The sequence below is a fragment of the Macaca fascicularis genome, chromosome 5, assembly GCF_037993035.2.
Source record: "Macaca fascicularis isolate 582-1 chromosome 5, T2T-MFA8v1.1".
NCBI classification, from domain to species: domain Eukaryota; kingdom Metazoa; phylum Chordata; class Mammalia; order Primates; family Cercopithecidae; genus Macaca; species Macaca fascicularis.
Window position 1 is genome coordinate 156,932,997 of NC_088379.1, and position 5,707 is coordinate 156,938,703.

Consider the following 5,707-nt stretch of genomic DNA (forward strand, 5'->3'; position numbering starts at 1 on the left):
AGGACCTCAGAAACAAGGTCACTCTGACCTTCTCCTATCCTGCTTTCTCCCTCAAACACGGCACAGAAACTAGAATTCCTCGTCTCAAAGCAAGCCATAAACCTGGGAAGGTCTCAGACCTTCTCCCTTCCCTGCCGAAAGTCCTCCTGTGACAGGTGTCCTGCCCTGTACCTGGCAGAGAGGCCTGTCTTACAGAGACACAGAAAAGACTCTGGACAAACGGGCCTTGCAGACCCACCCGCCGCCTCCCAGTTCATTCCCATTAGATCAGACCCTTTTTTGTCCAGTCGTGTTTCTTCATAACCATGCACTTCTTTCTTCAGATCCTGCATAAAAATATAACTTTCTCTGGGTTTTGGGGTCTTTATTTCTGAAGCCTTCTTGTCACATAAAACTTTGTTAAGTAAGTTTGTTGTGTTTTCCTTGTGTTACAGTCTGTCTTTCATTATCAGGGTTGTCAGTCATGACCGTATGACTGATGGATGAAGACCGTATGACTGATGGATGAAGAAAAGGTATGACTTTTTCCACCCTACCCTGGGACAGCCCTTCCTTGCTCTGTTCCCTTCCATTGCACCAAGACTGGTGTCATTTATTTACCTATGTTTTTGTGTTTCTCGCTTGACTCAGCTCTATGGGGGAAGACACTATGTCTGTTTCGGTTTCCACTGCATCCTTAGCACGCAACACAATGCCTAGCATCTATTAGATGCTCTCTCTATAGCTATAGATATAGATACATAGATATAGATTATATAGAGATTATACATAGAACATATATAGAATTAATGAGATTATGGTAAATCTGCTTTGGAATTATAAAGGCTATATAATACTGATAATTTTTATTTCTGCCTTCTAGCTCAGAAAAGGCAGGATAGAATATTCTATTATCATTTAAACTTGAGTGGAACTTATTTGTATCTGTGTGTTGAGGCTTCCAGGTATTTGCATCTTAAGCTTTTTATTTATACCTGCAGAATGAAGGGATTTGTGCCACTTTAAAGGAATTTCAGGCAATAGCCAGCAGGTGGGTTCATTAAGGAAGGAACAGAACACTTTCATCACTATTTTTATTTCTTTTTTAACAGTTTGGAAACTGAAAAACAAAGAGACAAGCAGCTGTGGGCAAAGGAAGTAGGTTGGGTGGTAGGAACGGGCTTTGGATAAGTTGCCTAGCTCCCTTAGGAGCGCTCTCCTCACCTCCACACCCACCCACAGGGGAGGAGGGGCTGCCAGCCTGCTGGGAAGGCTATTTGGTAGAGTAGGAGGGGCCAGGGCTACTGGCAGACATCCTGAGTTCAAACCTGCTGTTAACCCTGGGATTTCCAGTAGTCGCTAATTTCTGCCTCAGTTTCCTTATTTGTAAAACAAAGCTCTAATCCCTAATCTCACAGGATTAGTGTGACGATTAAAGAGATAATGTATCAGAAAACTCCTGGCCAGATGCAGTGACTCATCCCCGTAATCCCAGCACTTTGAGAGGCCGAGGTAGGCAGATAGCTTGATCCCAGGAGTTCGTGACCAGCCTGGGCAACATGGAGAAACCCTGTCTCTACAAAAAATACAAAAATTAGCCAGGCATGGTGGCATGCATCTGTAGTCCCAGCTACTCAGGAGGCTGAGGTGCGAGTATCACCTGAGCCTGGGAGTTGGAGGCTGCAATGAGATTGTGGCACTGCATTCCAGCCTGGGCAACAGAGTAGGACTCTGTCTAAAAAAAAAGAGAGACAGAGAGAGAGAGGGAAGAAATGAAAAGAAAGGATGGGAAAGGAAAGGAAACCCTTCATAAACTGCAAATATAAATTAAAGGTGGTATGATTATGCCACTAAACCAATCTTCCCAAATACAAAAATTAAGTCTGACTTTCCTTCACCGTGTGCTGCCCCCACCATTGTAACTCCACGGACATGATTGTGTGTCAAGACCAACACTGAGTATCTGCATTTCTCCCAATTCCGGTGGTCTGTAAACTCATAGGATGGGTCTTAGCCATTTGATGTCCCTAGTAACCTGTAGTGTCAGATGCTCAATATGCCTTGAATAAACATTGAGTGAATAAATGTAAGGTGGGAAGCATGGAGGAGGTAAGTCTGAAGGAAAAGGTGAAAAGGGAAGAGTGGGCTAGATTTCTAGAAAAATTTACATGTTCTTGGAAATCAGGAGGAACAATTAGAGGCACTGGATTAACTGGAGTGCACCTCCTTAAGTCTGTTGGCTCAAATGTCAACTCCCAGAATTCACTTGGAGTAGAGTGAGTTTCAGGGATGCTTAATTCAGCAAGGCTGAATTCAGCTTTGGAGGTCTTTCCTTAGTGGCGGGGAAAGAGTGCCCTGCTGAGCCACAGGGAGCAGTGATATATTAGAAATACCTAGATTTGGGAACCTTTCAAAAGATGCATGTCCTTGTCTCGTGCCCAAACAAAGCTGATAGAGCCAAAATTCAATGAAACAGTTCTTCCTAGTCCCTGGAAAAAAGCAAAACATCTATCCATCTATCAAAAATCTGCTAGGTCCCTGCTGTGTGCTGTACTAGGTGCTGGAGTGCTGTAAAAGGAAACACACTTGAGGCCGATCGCAAGACTTCTCTTCCACTTGGAGGAAGCTCACAGGGGAGCCAGCACTGATGCAGGTCCAGGCCTGGGGAAAGCATATGCCCCTGAGACCCATCAAGCCTGTCCCTGCCATCTCTCTCCACCGTTCTAGCTTCACCCTAGCTTGTGGGTACCATGGGTACCTACTTCCAGGAACCCAGGGAACTCCTTTTGACCTTGCTGGGAAACTACAAATCACCAAACAGGAGCTTAGCTGTGCAGCCAACATTTGGAGTTGGAGCTACCCAATAGCTTTCTGGAGTCAACAAATAAGGAAATCATTTCTTTAGGATCAAAAAAAAAGAGTTATTTTGTTTTAGTAAAGGGTAATGGCACTCCATTGCGAATGGAAACTGTTCTCCCCTTGGTTTGAGCGGAGCCCATTTGTCAGCACTGCTTGAGGCCTGCGAAGTGACGATGTGGGTATTTTTCTCGAATAAAGAATGATCTGAGGACATCTTCCCCACTGGGTCCCTCTTACTCATGTGACTTCCAAGTTTTCAGGTGGTAAAGTTGGAGGCAGAGAGAGCATGCCCCTGAATTGGACAGCAGAGTGTCCTTCAACTGATAGAAGATCACTTCAGGGCAGGTGGAGCAGCCACAGAAGAAAATGGTAATTACCCAACTGCTCCTGTGCCTCATTTTGAATCTGTCCTGCTCTTCAGCTCTTTCTGCACATAAAGGAAGAGGCTCCTTGTCATTTGAAAAGATTGCACCAAAGTGGCAGTGTTGACAGAGCCTTCCCTGTCAGAGCCACTTTCTCAATACCTTTAATTAGCAAGGGCTGCCAAGGGCCCCCTGCCAGCCCAACACAGGCCTGGATGACACCTGAGTGAGGTTGCCACAGTCCCAGCCAAGCCCCTTCAAGCTCCATTTTTAGATGTGCTACAACCAGCTAGCTTTCAGCGAGTTCCCCTCCCGCCCCTTTGCCCAATGCTGGTCAGCTGGGCTGCTTGACTGTGAAGCCTTTCTTTCCAGGCCATGGGGAAAGAACCAAAGGAAGCTGCTTTCTCTCATGCGTGCAGTATTTTTGAACAAAGAGGCCTGTATGCACTGCAACAACAGCGTCTCTAGATCCTGAGCATGGGCCCCGCTTGGCGGAGGGTCAGCAGTGTGGTGGAGGGCATGCATTGGAATACAGATTGCCACCAAGCCTCTGGGGCCATGCCCATCATGTGTCTGGGTCTGGCTCTGACAACCCGACACTGAGCTGCCAACAGCTTGCAGGCCTGTTTGCTGCAAGGCCAGCATCCTGTTTGGTGATTTGATGAGAGTCCCAGGCTCTCTTTGCATATCAGAACGCTGGTCTCTGTGCACCTCGCATGGGATGACTGCATCTGGACAACTGAGATGTTCCTTGCCATTGATCAAATGCTCAGCAAGCTCAGAAAATACAGCTGGAAACTCCTTGGAGCCCTCCGCCTGCTGCTCTTCATTCACAGCTTCTCCCTGCAAAGTGGGGCTTTATTATTCTTGGAGAGACGCAGCTATCTCTTACAAGGTACTGTCTTGCAATAGGGCTGAAATACCTCAGATTCTGATAAATATAAGAAATATTGAATGCCCCCTCCCTTTATGTTCTAAACAGTTACCACCCCTACAATCATAACTAGTGATGTCACTGTGGGACCGGTGTGGCTGAAATGTATACTTGCCCTTTTAACCCAGCTTTAATGCTTTTGTACAAGCTATTTGCAAAGTTACATAGACTCTTTAGTGTGAAGATTGGCTGTTTACTTGTATCTCACACACAGCAAAATCGAAAGCAGCACAAGTGTGTTGCTTTTCTACAATATCCGTGCATCCTTCATGCTCTCTCGGTCCTCACGTCCACTGACCTCTCCCTCTTCTCCCCATTCATCGGGCTCTGCCTGCCCTCTCTCCCTTCATTCTGGACTCAGTGGCTCATTCAGTCTCACCAGACACTCACAAAGCAGAATTCCAACCTGTCAACCTTTGTCTTGCTCTGTCTCTGAGACTGAGCACTCCCAGGGAAATGGACTCTCCTACATAGGCCAGGGCACTACAAGTTCATGGTCCCTGGCCTTTGCTGGGCCTCAGGGCTGCCCATCTCACCTTCACCTCTCCTGGAAGAGCTTCCTCTCATCTGCCTTAGGTGACCATTCCAAACCTTCTAGCACTCTCCCCAAAGCTCCTACTCAACCTTCTGTCTCATACTCAGCAGATAAACCTGTCTCCAACATCAAGACCATCAGGCCCAATGTCCCTCAACTTTCTACCCGCTTCCTACCAACACGTCTGCACCCACCCCATCCTCACCTTCAGTCTCTGAGGTATCTTCCTCTTTCTGTGTCCTTTGCTCTATCCTTTGATGTCTACTACAGACTTTGATAGTAATTTTTAAAAATTGTTTTCATCTCCCTTGACTATACTTGAGTTTGGTGCCCTGTATCTCCCTCTCACTGTTGCTCAGCTTCCCTCCTCCCATTCTCTTCCAAACTTCCTGCTGCCTACACGTCCGTTCGCCCTTTCAGCTCTCTGGAATCTGGTTTCTGTTCCCACCCACCACACTCCTAAAACTGCTGTCACTAAGGTGACCACCAACTTCCCTGATAACAAATGGAATAGACTCGTTTCAATCCTTTCCTGACTAGACTTTCTGTGGCATTTGAAAACATGGTTTACCTTCTTTGAAGCTTCCTGAGCCCTGAACTTCCATATGTTACGTTCTCGATTCTGCACTGCCCGTCTGCAGGGGCCCGTCTGCCCGGCCCGTGCCTGCTGTGCGCCTGTTGGTGTTCCCCAGGATTCTCTTCTAACTCACTGTTCCTCTTGCGCTGCCACACACACTCCCTGGAGAAACTCATCCTCTCTCGTGGGACATGCAAATTACTCTCAAATCCCTGTCTCCAATGGAACTCTTTGCCCTAGTTTCTCCCATAGGCAACACAAAGCCAGCACTCCCAAATGGCAGTGGGAACACAGTCATTTTCCTGTTAAACTGCCCACTCTCCCCACCTTGCTGGGCACCGCTGCAGGGGTGGGGGTGCTGCTACTGCACTCCCCCCTCACTACATTCAACCACTTAATTGCCATGTCCTCCCAAATCTCTCTCCTAAGTATCTCCTAAAGGTCTCCTTCTCTGTCTGCTA

At 47.1% G+C, this 5,707-nt stretch overlaps 1 long non-coding RNA gene across 1 annotated transcript; it reads right to left on the bottom strand.

The window, feature by feature from the left end:
• Positions 1-1,059: 1,059 nt before the first annotated feature.
• LOC141410347 (uncharacterized) lies at positions 1,060-5,377 on the bottom strand. The gene is made up of 2 exons (XR_012435165.1): positions 5,241-5,377; positions 1,060-4,043 (listed from the first exon to the last, which is right to left on the bottom strand). It is a non-coding gene; the product is annotated as an uncharacterized lncRNA (long non-coding RNA).
• Positions 5,378-5,707: the final 330 nt, after the last annotated feature.